We start from the raw sequence: 18,728 nt of genomic DNA, 5'->3' as shown, positions 1-18,728 counted from the left end.
GGCAGAGTCTACTATGCCATATCCAGCTATCCTCAAACTTAGCCATTAGACATGTACTAACATTAGCATTTAGCTGAAATAGGTTACCTTTGGTCTGCATACCGGTAGCCATCAGTTCACCATTCTTTCCTTTGATTTTGCACACTCTATTTTTGAATTCTAGAGTGAGTCTATTATCATTCAATTGAGCAACACTTAAAAGGTTGTGTCTAAGACCTTCTACCCAATACACATTGTCAACACTACTTCTTCCATTCAGAGAGATGGACCCTCTGCCTTTTACCATACATGGTGCACCATTACCAAAACAAACCATACCACCATCATACTCTTCCAGAGATAGAAACTTACACTGGTCACCAGTCATATGGTGAGAACAACCACTGTCAATAATTCACTCATTAGAATTATCAAAGTGGGAGACAAGAGCCTTCTTGTTTGACACATCTTCCTTGACCGCTACAAACACAATATCTTCATTTTCTTCATCTTTTTATTCCTCATCAGTGACACCTTCATCAACTATTATAAAATAGTTTCTCTGGTTTCCTCCTTTGCACTTCTTGAACCTCTCTGGTTTGTCCTTGTTGTCACCATTAGGGTAGTTTACAGCAATGTGTCCTATTCAGTTACAAGAAAAGAATTTCAAAGGAAGCTTACCTTTGTATTTACTAGCTCCCTTGGGAAGTCTCTTGGCAAGAAGAGCTTTGAATTCCATCAGGATCTCCTCATCATCCATTTCTCTACTTTGTCTTGGTTCACCACTGGTACTAGCTTCTTTGCCTTTTCTAGATGGTGCAGCAGATGCTCTAAAGGCTGATTCAGTCTTCTGAATACTTCCATCATAATTATTTAGCTCATAAGTTGTTAACTTTGCAATGATGGAGTCTAGAGATACCTTTGTCTTGTCTACAGACCTCAACTCCTAAATAGCAGCAACCCTTATTGCATAGATCGGTAATAAGGATCTCAAAACTTTGCTAACAATGGTGGAATCTTCCATTTTACCACCTGCACTCTTGATATCTCCAACAACAATTTTAATTCTTATTTCATATTATTGAATGGTCTCTCCTTCACCCATCTACATGTCTTCAAACTTTCCCCTAAGGCTTTTTTCCTTATCTTGTTTCCAATGCTCATCACTGCCATAGATATTCTCAAGGGCATCCCATACTTCTTTGGGATTGTCTTTATCCTGAACATCAATAAACTCAATGTCAGATAAGCTGCTGATTAGGGCTTCCATGACTTGCCCATTCTCCTAAATCTCTCTTTTTTGATCATCGGTGAGAGTACCGATGGGGATAACATAAGCATTCTCAACATAGGTCCAGTGTTGAGCACCCATGCTTCTGATGTATATCTTCATTCTCTCCTTCCATATTTTAAAGTTGTCTTTGTTAAAATTTGGACCTTCCCTCTTCATCATTAGAGTAGGATCTTTACCTCAAGTGGTTAAGCTTACAACACAAAGGACCTGGAAGATTCTCTGATACCAATTGATGAATAAATGATGAACAGTTAGTACCGAACCGGTACTGAGAGGGGGGGTGAATCAGTACTTGACAAAAACACTTTTCCTTGAACCAGTTAGACCGAGAACACTGCACTTGACTGGAAAGCAATAGTACCGGTCTAAACTAGATTACTACTGGTTCAACATAGTAAGAATGTGAAAGACATAAATTGGTAACCCTTGGTTTTCCACACAATCTAACATCATATTTCCACTTCACCCATATGCATACACTAGTAACACATCAACATAAATGTAAAGACTTACTGATTCAACATGCTTTACCGCTTGTCAGAGGATAAAAAAGCATCACATGAAAAGCATCACACATAACACACATTTTTTTTCACGTGGAAACCCAACGGGGAAAAACCACGATGGGGATGAATACCCACAAGCTGTTCTTTGAACTCTTTTGAAGTCCACTCTATTAGGAGCCTAGTCCAGTTAGAGACTTTTACAATAGGTTCTGTTACAAACCAATCATGCTAGGGATCACCCAGTTAAGGGATGGCTAAAATACCTAGTTAAGGGTTAAACCCTTTTAAAGGTTACCTTGTTATATGATTTTAAGAACTCAATGATTTTTGAGTCACCCTGTTAAAGGATTTACAGCAAGCCGGTTAAATCTATTCTATTAAGGGATTTTCCAACTATTGAAGTGATTAGAGGTCAATAGGTATTACAATGATCTGGTAACAGGACTTAAATGCCAACGCAGATCTGCTTCAGTTCCTTCCTTCTGCAATCACACTCTATAGGTATCTATTCTCTAAACTGGTCTGGCAAGAATCACATATCTCTGCACTTAGATACACACACAACATTTTCCAACAACCTCAACATGAAAAAAAACATCAACCTTATAGGAAATAGATAGGTCTGTAGCATAAACCCTAAGCCCTAAACATTTAGGTTAAGCAATTCAGTCAGTTCAATCCTAACCGCTAAACATATTGCATTGATTACAACAGTCTTGAACAAATCTCAAGACGTTCTCCATCATTCATTCTTCATCACTTCTTGGAGGCTGATAACCCATCACGCATTCTCCACCATTTATAGAGACTTCGTACATTCCTGAGGTAGATAGGATCAATCTCCTTCATGTAAGATCCTTCACGCGCACAAGGCTAATGTGGCAACACAATCTATTCTGAATTACAATGCTAACTCATCACACAATGTCATCGATTGAATCACACTGGCATAGAACACTTCAACTAAAAACCTTGAAGCTAAGAGTACCAACTAGTAGTCATACCATATGAAGCCTTGATACAAAAAATTCCATATATCAGTTCACATTCCAACATACCGGTTCACTAGGATAGAGATACCGCTTCACTTTTTCACATATACCGGTTCACAACATCATACCGGTTCTACTTGCATCACATATACTGGTTCTCTTGCAAGTTGCACATGTATTGGTAAACAAGAATTAATGCAGTAAATATGAATAGTAAAGACAACATAGAAAGCACACCATAACAAAAAGATGTTTAATAAGGAAACCCGGTGTGGGAAAAACCTTAGTGGGATTTGTGACCCACAATATTCACTCACTAGCCAATGAATAGATATTACTTACAAGAGGGTGTGTGCACATGCAGAAAGGCCAACTACCTAGAGCTCACTGCTCAAATAAAAAAGGAAGTCTCACTGACTTACAAAATGGATTATGAGAATCCAATATAATATACTGCTACAAAACAACATCTGCCATGGCAGGTTCAGTACTGGTTTAAGCTCATACAATAACCATAAACCCTTCTACAAAATTTTCCTTAATATTTGCACTACATATCCATCATATCTATCCTTTATCATGTATATCTCCAAAAATGATCTACAAGATCTCATACTTATATATGAATCTTATTACAACATGCCATGTCGGCTTACAAAAAGCTATTACAATTAAATACAAAATACAATAATCAAAATCCTATCAGCTAGGGTGCCTGTAAACATTATTGTTGATACCAGTGAACTATCTGCCAGTGTAGAGTCTATTGGTGTCGGTGCCTACTGGTGCTATAAGATTGCAAGGTTTCTATCAATGACAAAACCTTCAATCACCTTTAACTACCATTAGAGTGTGCAATGCCAACAACATCAACTCTAACTCATAACATCAGTTGTATCTCATATTTTTAAAATAACTCATCACAATGTCTTTTTATAAACATTAGATTACATGTTGGCTCAAGAACCTCAACACAATTTCGTAGGTTCATTGAATCTAGATAATCTTCCATAACACATCACAAATCAATGCCAAAATGGTCGATTAGAGATAACTCATCATGATTGGTGATAACTCATCACACAATCAGTGAAACCGGTTGGAACATCGATACCGATTGAGTGTTAACTGCTTCTAGCTCATAGACCAATTGTCTCATTTGCCTCCTTCCTTCTCTCCACTGTATCTCAAAACTGGTGATAGTGGAATTGTTCATAATCGATTGTCTTACCTATATATACCGATTGTCTACATATACTAGTTTAGACACCTTCATACATATGACATCGGTTTGCAATATGAAGACTTAGGAGTAGTATCGATTTGACTTAACTAAGATGACTATGACAATATGAACATATGTGTGTGTATATGTACCATCAATGACAACACATAAAGTAATCCAATACAAAAATCATCATCATGCCAACAATATTCCCCTTTGGTATTGAGAGCAATACTTAGAAAAGTTTTACAACTAAGTGTGCTTAGAAAAATGTACAGACTCCCCCTTAATAGTACATACAAAATTTTCACATCACATACATATTTCTACTCCCCCTTTGATAACAATGCCAAATTGAAAAGTAAAATACATATCTATTACATCAAAATTTGCATCAAAAACTACATATACATAAATATAATATTTTTTCAAGGTGTGTACAATGCATTTCTTAAGAAAATGTCACTGAAATGAATCTTCATATGTGTAAGATTAGTATCCCATGTTTCTAACAATGTTTCAGTGATCTCAACATTTATCATAATTTGTGCAACAAATTCTTCCATTGCATCCACTATGCTCATCTCCGGGGTAGCCAAAACCACTTTTGAATCCTTGTATACCCTCTGTAAGATTTCAAATTTTGGAATCAACTGGCTCTTCAGTTCTTTCAAGGATATAATTCACTTAACCTATTCAAAATCATAAACATCTAACAGTTGTTGCAAAGCATTAACCGGTTTGACAAAATCTAAAGCCGAATCCTATTTCCAATTCTTTTTTGTATCTTCTCACCTTTTCATCAAATCAAAATAGAAAAATGAAACTTTTGATATATTGGCCAAAATTTTACCTCCAGTTTCAATAGCAGTTCTCAAAAGATCTTTATTCACTGATAAAGCACTCTTTCTTTTATCAATGTCTAACATTAATTGCTCTCCCCTTTTCTTCCTGTAACCTTTTTCATCTAAGGCATGTGCTTCCTCTTCAAGTGATTTTAGTTGGTCAGTAGCACCAGCAACCAACTATCTAAGCTTGCTAATAGGGGTAGACAAATTGCCAATGTTAGTCTCTGGTAGGAGACTTGACAAAATGTCAACAACAGTTTGTATAGTCTCTGCTTCTTTTCTCTGCTCTTTCAACCTTTTCTTTTTAGACTTGGATTGCATAATAGTAGCAATCTCCATCAATTTAGATGCACTCAAATTGTCTACATCTATAGGGCCTTTAATTCTTATTGAGTCATAATTATCATCATCAGCTATTATTTTCTTGTTCTTCTTTTCTTTCTCCTCTTCATCCTTTTTCTCTTCAGTCTTCTTCTCTGCATCCTTTTTCTCTTCATTCTTTTTCTCTTCTACCTTCTCTATTTTCTCTATTTTTATTTGTTCCTTCTATGTAGTTGTAGTGATAGGTGGTAGTTGACTTTCAACACCATGATTTGTTTTTAGTGGTGGTTGAATATCCACACTTGGTTCAGTAACTGGTGCTTCCTCTCCTAATTGTTTCTCAAGAATATCTGGTTGTTGTTCAGTTTCCTTAACTAGTTCAATGACATTAATAGTTGTGTCAACAATATCCTTAATTTCTTTAGTATCATCCACAAAGAATATAACCGGTGTGGAACTTGTGTCATCCTTGTTCTTGACAAGATAGACTACATCTGATGTAATAAACTCTTCAACATTTAGCTCCAGTGGAGCTCCAGTCTCTGTCTGACTAGTTTTATTATCATATCCTTTCAATAGTGCATTCATCCTTTCAACATCTTGAGCTATACGATGAGTATCATCTTCAAAAAGTTGAATCTTTCCATCCAATAACCTCAATCTCCTTGTTTTAGAATGAAACTGTCCTTTATACTTAGCAAGCAATGCTAATAAATCTTCTCGAGACAACTCAGGGAATATATTGAACAAAAACTCTATCAATAATTTCTTGATGCTGATCTACAACCATTTTCCATTTATTTTCAAGAATTGAATATAAAGCATCAGAAATGTCCTTTTGAATATCTTGTGGTAACCAATTATATTGACATGGGTGATTGATTACCTCTTCAACAATTTCTTGTTTCTAACCTTCATCAAGTGAGTAAAAAATTTCTTATGCATTATCAAAATGCTCTCTCCTTAGTTTTTTCAGAGTCCTTTCAAAATCACTCATTGGTTTGAATGATGTAATATTAATAGGCATACTTTGTTTAGAAATGTCTCCTACTAGATTGGATTTCTTACCAGTCAATTTCATCTTCTTTGATTCTTATTCAGTATCAGTTTCCTCAAGTTCTGCTTGAAGAATGAGATGCTTGCCTCTCTTCCTTGTTGCATTCTACTTCTTTACATATACCTTGGGTACCAGTTCCATCTGGATTTGAATACTTATAGCTACCCTTGTACTGATGGTCACAAAAGTTGGTTGACCAATTTTCTTCTTTTTCTCCTTGGCACTACTGGGTTGAGCAGGTGCAATCCTTTCCTGATAAATTCCCAAAATTTTCTTCTTTCTATCCTTAGGAGATGTCAAAAGTTTGTTGGCATAACCGATTAGTAAGTCATAACTAACTTCGTAGCTCATTTCTTCCATTTCTTCTTCTCTGGGTTCAACGACCTCCATAAAGAAAAAGTCAGTGGTTACAATGAAACAGATGTCTTTTTCAAAGTGTTTCACCACTTCATCAGATAACCTTAATCTCATGCTCATCTTCTCTTGAAACTCATTGAAATACTTGTTCATAGCAATAGGAAATGTGTTCTTCACAACCTTAATGCTATTCTTGATTTGGGTTTTCACTGGTATGTCCTTAGACCATTGTATGTCACCAATTTATGGATTAAAATTCTGAAAGTAAAAGAATAGACCAATTAATAGTTGTCCATATTTAAAATTTTGACAGTTGTCCTTCTTAATTAATTCTAAGTTCAACATCAATTAACTTCTCATTGCCTCGCAGAAATCATAATCTACATCCACTATCATCACCTTGTAGGCGGCATTCACATCAGCAGATGGTACACTTTTTATTCTACTAGAATGGAATATCCAATAGCCAATAACCATTGTTGCAAACCTGACTCGTGGATCTACAATGTTATTGAACGATATAGCACGACCATCAATAGTGGTCTTTATCAATGCAATAACTGTCTACTTTGAGATTGTCCTCAATTTTGGTACTTCATCGATTGGGCAGAAACCAGTTACTACATGAATAGCCTCCTTTGTGATGGTGTGAGATATATCAAGATACATGTTCCCACCATGTGCATGACTAAGGATAATCCTGACATGTTCTTCCTAAAAATATTCAAGAAAATAGGCTGCATTATGAAACCCCTTTTCATAAACCATAATATATTCGAGTTTGATTTTCCCGCTCTTGTCAAATAGAGATTTAAGCTAAGAATAGATTGCCAATGACCCTAGATCCTCAATTTTATAATCTATATAACTAGACAAGTCTGCTTTGATCAAAACACCTTATGGAACTTGAGAGAATACATTATAAGACTCTATCTCATCTGTTCCCATTGACTATGTTGGAGTTGAGGAAAAAATTAACTCTACAGCTCCCAAAGATCACCTACATGCAAACCTATCATAGAAGGAGAGAAGCAAAAAAGCTATGGAGGCCAGAATTTAGAGATCTAGAAAGGATGAGTCATATTGATTGTGCAACAAGAATGCAATTCAATAATTATTGTTGTTATGAAAATACAAAGAGAGAATCCTTATAAGAGGATACTCGAAACCCTAAAGGAGAAAACCCTAAAGAATTATGAGATTCCTAAGTTTAGATTAAGCACACAGAATATAATAGACTAATAATTAAATAAATAATTATTAGCTGATAAAAGATAAATCCAACACCCACCTTAAGATGAACTTAGGGAGTAGCTAAAAAACAACTAAGGACTAAAAAAGCATGTAAAAAATGTTGGAAAGCAACAATGGGTCTCGACAACTAGGCCTGATGAGGTACTTAAGTACAATAAAATCTCTATAAAGTGGAGAAAAAGGGGAAAACCCTATGGGAACAAAAATCCTCTCCAAGAAGAAATGAAAACTCAAGTGAAGGACTAAGAACCTTCCAAACAAGAGTGTTCCAGAAGATAGGAATGAAAAGAAGAGAATGAAGAACACCACTAAAGCATGAAGTAGCTACAAACACTGTCGAAGAGTAATTACTGATCTGAAAAACCTCCACTGAAATAGAACATGACCAGGTAGAGAAGATTCTAATCTACATGAGTGCCCTCAAATGACACTACTTGAATTAGATGGCAAACAAAGGCAAACAATTGAGCTTGAAGATACAGATGGCATGAAACACCAAAGCTTAAAGAGCTGATCAACTGAACCAAGGAAGCATTAGAACCAATAGGACAAACCTCCCCATAATGCTGAAAAGGGAGAGGGATAGGTACACTAAAAAGAATGACCAACAAGAACTCCATGACAAAGAACCAAGAACATTGAAGGTGCAGAGAAAGTACATAGTGTCGTGGAAGGAATACTCACTTGAAACACATCATGAGGCTAATGTCAGGGAAGGAACACTCACTTCACAAAGGTAGACAGCAAACAAGAAAAACATGAACCCCCCCATGGTGCTTTATAAGTAGTGCATGTACAATAAGGCACAAGATGTGCAAGATCTCAAGTATACAATGCATGATGGCACTTTATCTCAGTGCTTTTGCATAAATAAAATGCTACAATGATTAGAAGAGACAGAAGACTAGAAACAAAAAGAACAACCAAAGACGCGACATCCTACTCATAGAAAAAGATTCCAGGACCTGAAACATCCAAGATAGTCACTAGAGTGCTAAAAAGCAAAAAACTAAATAAAATATTCCTGGAGCAGAATCTTGAAAGAAAACTCATATGAATGGAAAGTACACAAAACAAGATTTCCAACAATATATTGTTTTCAAAAAATGGAGTTCGGATGATCAAGTGATGTCTCCTGGAGTGCAAAAAAGAACCTCTAGATTTGACATCAAAAGTGCCATCAAAAAGAAAAACCAAAAGTTCAAACCTCCAAATCTAGATAGAACTTGGAAAGAGATTTCCAACGATATAAGGTTTTTGAAAAAGCGCCTCCGTATGACCAAGTTATGGCCAAAAAGAAAAAATACCCTCTTTTAGGGCATAAAGAGGGTAAAAGATATTTCTTTTTTGTGACAAAAAGTTTCTAACGCGTTTCCAAGTACAGCCATATGGATTTTTGTGCCTCGAAAAAATGTGCCAATAAAAAATCATGTCCCAGATGCCCCTATCACTGAAAAAAGGCAAATTGGATATCAAAATTCATGGAATCGGCCTTCTGAATCCAACTGTGAGGTTCTTTTGGCACCAAAATGTACCAAAAAATCAGCTACCCCCAGAAATGGAAAAAAACAACTGCACAAACCCTCGAATACTCAGATCTGAAGAACAAGGCCCAAAAACTCTTATGAAGAGAATAGGGGCATGCAGATTTGGAGCTCTGATACCATATTGGAGTTGAGGAAAAAATCAAATCTACAGCTCCCAAAGATCACCTGCATGCAAACCTATCACCAAAGGAGAGAAGTAAAAAAGTTATGGAGGCCAGAATTAAGAGACCCAGAAAAGAGGAGTCATATTGATTGTGCAACAAGAATGCAATTCAATAATTATAGTTGTTATTAAAATACAAAGAGAGAATCCTTATAAGAGGATACTTGAAACCCTAAACAATTATAAGATTCTTAAGTTTAGCTTAAGAACATGGAGTATAATAGACTAATAATTAAATAAATAATTATTAGTTAATAAAAGATAAGTCCAACAGACTCCATAGCTTGTGCAGTGATAAAAGACTCTCTACTGGTGTGGACAATGATGTCATTCTAGATAATATTGATTCAAGAGAGAGATTAACAAAAATACCTTATTCCCTTCATGCTGGTAGGGTTTTTGGTTGCTCTCTTGTATGCACACCTGATTTGTCTATCCTTATCTTCAAATCTGATTCAAATTTTGATATGTAGGACAAATCCATTCTCAATCAGCTAATAATGCTCAAAGTGCTTGTTTGAATGCAGTTAGGGTAAAAATAACTTAGTAAAAATTCTTTTTATAAACTTACCCATTGCATTTATTAAACTACTGATAGGGTAACAAACCCTAATTACCACTTAACAAAACTCGCTTATGTTGATAGGTATATAACCAATAGATAACAATATCAAAAATTCTTATTTTACAACTTAGAATGCAAAACTCTCTTATCATACACTCTTCAAGGGGTCCGAAAGTAGAGCTTAGTTTACCAGTGTAGCATTCTCCACACTCGGTGAAGGGTTTGATTCTTCTGTTGGCTTATCCTCACTTTTCTTCTTCCAAATCCTATTCATCTCTACTCTAGTTTCTTCAACATCGACCATCTTCTTTCCTTTCCAATCTTCAGAGTGATTTACTGGTTGATTCTTCTTGGCTCTACAAAACTTAGCCATGTGTCCCAGTTTATGGCAATGATAGCAGGCCATCCCAGATGCTCTCCAAGGTCTTGCATTACCTCTTCTAGTTCTTGTTTTGTAGTTCATAGCTACATGTCCATAGTTATTGCTAATTGTACGAATTGCATTTGTTACCTTCTCCATCTCATAGGGACTAAACCGATTGACATAGGGTTTATTCCAGTTCAAGTTTCTTCGGTTGTCATCAATCCTTCTCCAGTCACCGATAGGTCTTCGATTCATGTGAGGTGCCAGATTCTTCACTCCATATCTGCATTCAACTGACCTATGTTCATACATATTACATGTGTAATAATGACATCTTCTAGACATGTATCTAGTATTATCATTATAGCTCGTGTTCTCATTAGAATTGCTTCTACAAACATTAGCAGTATGTCTAGGTTTGTGATAGATAAAGAAAACAGGTTTGAAAGATTTCTTACTGGTAGGCTTCTTAGCCTTAGGAGTAGTTTTACCTTCATGCATGTTTCTCTTGGTACTAAAAGATTCTCCTCTCTCGAATGTATTTAATCCTAGTCGAGATGTGTCACCTTTCATCATCTAAGATTGGATCTATTCATACAACATAGAGTAGCTCTTGTTGAAATTGTCAAGTTTCCCATTAGCCAAGATTAGTAAGATCTTTGGTAAGATCTTCATTATGCTTTGTAAGAGTCTCTCTAAGAGGCATTTTCATCTCAAGATCTAATTATAATGCTTCTTTTTCTTCCTTCTCCTCATGCTAGTGTTCATGCAAAGCTGCATTCTCGTGCTTGATCTTAGAAATCTCATGATATTTCTCTTTGATCAGGTCTTCAACTGCCCTCCTTGATTCAAGTTCTTGACTCATATGGATTGTGAGAGCTTCAAGTTCTCTGCTCAGGTTAATGTTTTCACCATTCAGTTTTTCCACTTCTTCATCCAGTGCATCAATGCTGGCCTCATTTGAAGAGTCGTTGTCAGAGATCTCCAATAATTGCTTAGTCAGTTCTCTCCTCTTTACTTGTGAATATTTGAATCTATTTCTCAGGGTTTCAATCTCTTCCTTCATTGCATCAAGTACTCTAGCCATCTATCTATAACTCATATCCCCCTAATGTTTAGGGTTTCCTTCCAAGTGATTAAGCCTTAAAGAAGTTAGGCTCTAATACCAATTGATAGACTTATAAAGCACTGAGAGGGGGGGTGAATCAGTGATAGAAAAAACAATAACACTTTAAACCCAGACCGGTAAAAACAATTAACTAGTTTACTTAAGACTCTACATGCAATCTAAAGTGTTATAAATGCATTCGCAACAAGTAAAAAATTCACCATAACACAAGTGTTTATACATGGAAAACCCAACTAGGAAAAACCATGGTGAGATGGGAATCACTGTTAGGATTCCCACAGATACTGAGAGGGGCGGGGTGAATCAGTATCTAACCAGTGAGGTGAATTTCTTAACTTAAAACATACAGAACATATTATAACAGTGTACCGGTATGCAAGAAATAATGCAATAAATAGAAATGAAAGTAACCACATAAGAAACACACCATAACACAATGTTTTAGTGAGGAAACCCGGTGTGGGAAAAACCTCAGTGGAATTGGTGACCCACAATATTCACTTACTGGCCAATAAGAGAATATTACTGCTACAAGAGGGGCCTGCACATGCAGGAAGGCCAATTGGCTAGAGCTCACTACTCAATGGGAAGTCTCACTGACTTACAATGTGGATTATACAAATCCAATATCTTGTACTGCTTTACAACAGCATCTATAATGCCAGATCGAGTACCGGTTTCTACTCTGTTCTTTACATAAAACCTTTAACCTATATTTCGCATAATAGGTTTGTCTAATATCTTTTTCTTATCTCCTACAAAATATCTACAATGATCTCTCTTATATATAAGAGTCATTTTATATCTTTCCAAGTCGGCTTAGAAAGTTTTTACAATAATAAACAAAATATAATATATCAAAAATCCTATTGGCCTCTGTGTCGGTATGCTTCCTTTCTCTATGGTGCTGGTGGTCTGAGTGCTGGTGTAGAGTATGATTTGTTGATGCCGGTGAACTATCTTGCCAGTGTAATGCCTTGCCGGTGCCATAGGATTGTAAGGTTGCCATCAATGACAAAACCTTCAATCACCTACAATGTCTCATTGGAGTGTGCATATGCCAACAATCACAAGTTAACTATCTGCAGAAATAGGTAACTGGCCAGTTAAGGTCTACAAAGTGCTTTGTTCGGAGCGAATCCTATTAAAGATTCCAAAGCCCTATTAGGAGCTATACCTGGTTAAAGGTAATACCATGTTACGAGCTATATCTAGTTAAAGGTAATACCCCGTTAGGAGTAACCTCGGTAGAGGATTTCAAATCCAAGCTAATGGATCACCTAGTTATAGGATTTGTATAATGAAGCTTGTTAGAGCTTACCTGATTAGGGGATTTAACTGTTGCAGTGATTAGAAAGCAACAAGTGGTATAATCTAGGAATAGCACATTTTGCTTATATAGATCCTTTTCGGCTCACTCAATGTTGCATCACTGACATACTTCACAACTCCTTCAATAAATCACATCAACTTTAACTCATAAAATCACTTGTATCTAATATTTTAAAAATAACTCATCACAATGTCTTTTTATAGACATTAGATTTCATGTCGGCTCAAGAACCTCAACACAATTTCCTAGTTTCAGTGAATCTGGACAATCTTCCATAGCACATCACAAATCAAAGCCAAAAATATCAGTTAGAGATAACTCATCACGAGCGGTGATAACTCATCACACAATCTCATAGACTGATTGTCTCATTCACCTCCTTGCTTGGCTCCATTGTATCTCAAAATTGGTGACAAGGGAATTGTCCAAAAACAATTGTGTTACCTATATATACCGATTGTCTACATATACCGGTTTAGACACCTCCATACTTATGATACCAATTTGCAATATGAAGACTTAGGAGTAGTACCGGTTTGACTTAACTATGATGACTATGAAAATATGAACATATGTGTGTGTGTCTATATGCCATCAATTACAGCACATAAAGTCATCCAATACAAAAATCATCATCATGCCAACAATGAAGTCTAAGAAGCTCCCAAAAAGTTAATACTCAACATCCCAGATAAAGTGGATTGCTTTTTAGGTTCTTCTTATTCTTTCTTCTTTTTGACCTTGGGTTCTCTAAGGGGAATTTTGAATTCTCCTATGAAGGTAGGATTAAATTCAAGGGATCCCCAATCATCTTCTGCTAGAATTTTTTCAGGAGAGAAGGCATCCCTAGTCATAGAATCAGATTGGGAAGGCTCTTCCTCAATAACCTTAGATTCACTTGAGAAATTATTGAGAAGTCAAATAAAGATAGGACATAGATTTGAGGAAATAGACACACTAGTGGGAGTAAAGTCTTTGGAAGAATCATCTAATATTATTGAGGAAGAATAGGTTGAAGAGGATTTGGATGTTGATGTTTGCAAACAAGCTTGGAGATTAGTGTCACCTAGCAAGGTATATGTTTTGTTCTTGTAAATGAATTTAAGTTGCCTATGCAATGTGTAGGGGACAACGTGCATGATATGAATCCAAGGTCTTCCTAATAACAAGTCATATGTCAGCTCTCCAGACATGACATGGATAGGTGTGGATAAAGTAATAGGACCTACCTTAATAGGTAAGGTGATGATACCTAATGAAGATTTAGCAACTTTATCTAAGCCCCAGATTACAAGAGAATCGGGCTTAATAAGAAATGAATAGACATTGATTTTATGAAAACAGTTAATGCTACAAACATTAAGGCTAGAACCATTGTCCACTAGTGTTCATCTTATTGCACTATCATTTATGATAACCACAATCATTAAAGGATCATATTGATGTTGGATCCCACTGGTAGGTAACTCATCTTGTGTGAACATAATTTGAGCTTTAGGAGATGTGATAGAATTAATCAAGGAAGCCATATTATTGGATATCATTATGGATGGGACATTCAAAGTTTTCAAAGCATCCTATAACATTTCATGATGAGTTGAAGGAGTTTGAATCAAATCCAAAAGAGATATCTTGGTAGGATTAGCTTTAAGTTGTTCAATGAGATCATATTTCTTGCCAGTTTGTGAGATATGGGGTGCTTGAGGAAGAATAGGTTGAAGATCAAGAAGAGAAGTTGGAATAACAAGGAGGAGGATTAGGTTGCTTATTATTTCTTGTGTTCGAGGTATGATCAATTGCATTATGATTCTCCTATTACCAATTGACACTAAATTGGTTGGTTTCAATATGTTGTCCTTGATGGAAACATGGAAACTTAATCGGCTTCATATTTTCATTTAGTTGTGTACTGGCAAATGTTAGGTCCCGGAGACAACTGAGAGGGGGGGTCAATCAGTTGTCTAATAAATTTAAACCAAAAACCATTTAACCAACTTAATGCTTAATACCAGTGAACTAGTTAAGTAAGTTGGTAGACAGTGTTAACAATAAATTACTATACTGGTAAGGATTAATGCATGAAACATAAACATAAAGTCATCCACAACACATAACACCAATATTTGTACGTGGAAACCCTGTAAGGGGAAAAACCACAGTGGGAAACCTTACCCACAATCAGATGATACTACTGTAGATACTATGTGTACATAAATGGGGTCTGCACATGCAGAAAGGCCAACAACCTAGAGCTCACTGCTCAAACACGAAATGGGAGTCACACTAACTACAGTTGGATGGTTAAATCCAATAAGAATGTATTGCACAAAATAGCATCTTCATATGCTCGATTCAGTACCAGTGTAATACTGATAAGCTTCTAAAAACCTAGCTTCACCTTCAAATGATGTCTTCATGTATACCTCTGCTAAATCTCACATATACCTTCACACAATTCTTTTTCACATTCCACATTCAATCTTACAAATAAGATCTTACATTTATACCATAACCTAAGACCAATTTTAGTAGGCCGGCTCTACAAGATATTACAATAAAAAAATTTTACATATAATATCTGATGCAATAACCAATTGAACATGTCATCTTAATGCATTTACAACAATAATAAATCATCTCCATAGTGTGCCATGCTGAGCTGGAAAAGATAAACCTGTCGGTGTAACCCTAGATAACCCTGGACCTATTTGTCGGTAAAAGAAAATATGCAAATATGAATATACCAATGATTAAATCTTCAAAACAAAGTATCCACATGATATCTTCAACATTACCAAGTGTCTTCCATATCATTCCAGGTACCGGTGAACATTATATCCTGTCGATGAACCATATACCAATAACTGTGCAATAGTTACTTGCTTGCCGGTGAATGTTGTTGGATCTCCAAAGTGCTAGTTTTTAGTAGGTGTTGAAATCAATGGCAAAACCATACAAAAATACCAACAATCTCCCCCTTTTGCATTGATGGCAACACAAGATGGAAAAACCATCAAGGTGCCAAATACCAAAAACCAACAATCTTCTTTAAACAACAATTTCTCCCCCTGGGAGCAACATGTGTTTATCCAAAGATTAATATTTAGTACCAATCTCTCCTTAAAACATAATGTGTTTTTCCATAGATATCTCTCCCCCTTTGACATCAAATGCCAAAGTTACAAAAATCAAGTTCATACAAAATACCAACTACTCCCCCTGAGAAGTAGCTTCCTCATCAAAAGACCAGAGTAAAAGATTTGTCTTTCAATTCTGTCGGTTGATGATAATCATCAACTGTCTAAGTCTCTACCGGTGGTGGTATGACTCCAAGCTCATCTCTGAGATATTCAAAAGTCTCCTTAGGCAAAGGTTTTGTGAAAATATCTACAAGTTGTTCTTTAGTATTCATATAAACTAGTTTTTTCTCCTTTTCTTCAACTTTTTCCCTTTGAAAATTAAGTTTGATAGAAACATGTTTTGTTTTAGAATGTAATACCAGATTCTTAGATATATCAATTGCTACAGTGTTATCACAATATATAGTAATGGGTTCCTTGCATTTTACCTTTATGTCTTTCAACATTTGTTTAAGCCATATTACCCGTGTATAGTTAGTTGCTACTGCAACATATTCTAATTCTGTTGTTGATAAAGATGAACAACTTTGTTTCTTACTCAACCAAGAAACTAATCTTTTTCCAAGAAAGAATGCTCCTCCAGTGGTTCTTTTTCTATCATCCACATCTCCTACCCAATTTGCATCTGTGTATGCACATAGGTCAAAATTTTCATCTGTAGGATACCATAATCCAAGATTTGTTGTGCCTTGTAAGTACCAAAATATCCTTTTTACAGCTGATTCATGTTTTTCCCTAGGATTACTTTGACATCTAGAAACAATACATACTGCATTAATAATATCAAGCCTGATTTGTGTCAAATACAGTAAACCTCCTATCATAGATTTGTATCTAGTTGGATTAACAGGTGTAGATTCATCCCTTTGACATAATTTGTCATTTGTAGTCATAGGTCTGCTTACTGGTTTAGAGTTATCCATCCCAAATTTCCTTAGTAATTCTTTCAAGTACTTGGATTGACTCAAAAATATACCTTTATCAGTCTGTGAAATCTGCAATCCTAAAAAGAATTTTATTTCTCCAATCATAGACATTTCAAATTCTTGCTGCATTTTAATAGAAAATTCTTTAGATAACCCATCTCTCCTCCAAAGATTATATCATCAACAAATACTTCAATAATCAAGATGTCATTATTAGTTATTTTGTAATATAAATTGTTATCTGCATTTCCTTTAGTAAAACTAGTCTATAACAGATACTTATCCAACCTTGCATACCAAGCTCTTGGGGCTTGTTTTAATCCATACAGAGCTTTTCTTATCCTGCAAGCCATATCATTGTCATTTTTTAAAGAAAATCCATCAGGTTGTTCAATATATACTTCTTCTTCAAGATCTCCATTCAAAAATGAACATTTAATATCCATTTGATAAACTTTGTAGTCCTTGTGAGTTGCAAAAGCCAAGAATAATCTTACTACCTCAATTCTGGCTACCGGTGCAAAGGTTTCATTGTAATCAACTCCTTCTTTTTGAGAATATCCCTTACACACTAGTCTTTCTTTATTTCTGACAACCTTACCATCTTCATTAAGTTTGTTTCTAAATACCCATTTGGTTCCAATTACATTTTTATCTTTAAGCCAGGGAACTAATGTCCAAGTATTATTTTTCTCAATTTGTCCTAATTCTTCTTCCATAGCTTTAATCCAAAATTTATCTTCACATGCCTCATTGATAGATGATGGTTTAATTTGAGAAATAAGACATACCTCTTCATTTGCCAATCTTCCTCTTGTCATAACTCCTTTAAATTTGTTTCCAATTATCTGATCTTCAGAATGATTCAATCTTACATACTGGGATGTCTTAGTTTGCTGTTGTTCTTCAATTACTGTGGAATCCTCTGATGATACCGGGGTAACTAGATCTTCATTCTGTACTGATGGATTTGGTGTAGGTTCATTTGTCACAATTTCTGTTGCTGGTTCAGAGTCTATATACCTTGAAGTTCCTCTGAATTGTTCATCAATCTTTACATTTGTACTCTCAACAATTTTCTGCAATCTCTTGTTAAAACATCTATATGCCTTGCTCTTGGATGAATAACCAAGAAATATTGCTTCATCACTTCTAGGATCAAATTTTCCAAAATACTCATCTCTTCTAATATAACATTTACCTCCAAAAATTCTGAAATACTTAAGAGTAGGAGTATTACCAAACCATAGTTCATGAGGGGTCTTACCGGTTTCACCTTTGATGTGAACTTTGTTGAATGTATAGACAGTAGTGCTAAATGCCTCTCTCCAATACACATGTGCTAGATTTGCTTCTGATAACATACTTCTTGCTGCATCCAAGATAGTTCAGTTTTTCCTTTCAACAACTCCATTCTGCTGTGGTGTTCGAGGTGTTGATAACTATCTTCTGATTCCATTTACTTCACATAATGTATTAAAGTCCTTAGATGTGAATTCTCCTCCTTGATCCGATCTTAAACATTTGATTTTCTTACAGGTTTCATTTTCAACCATTTCTTTGAATAGTTTGAATTGACATTCCTTACAAATTGTATTCTGAGGTTACACAATTTTAGGTGGATCTCTTAGTACCTTAGAAGTACTGATTTTTACCATGCAATCAAAGTTTATATGACATAGTCTCTTATGCCATAACCAACTTTCATCTGTATGTGAAATCAAACAT

This window comes from Cryptomeria japonica, chromosome 4, assembly GCF_030272615.1.
Source record: "Cryptomeria japonica chromosome 4, Sugi_1.0, whole genome shotgun sequence".
In the NCBI taxonomy this organism is placed as follows: domain Eukaryota; kingdom Viridiplantae; phylum Streptophyta; class Pinopsida; order Cupressales; family Cupressaceae; genus Cryptomeria; species Cryptomeria japonica.
Note: the sequence above shows the minus strand (reverse complement) of the source record.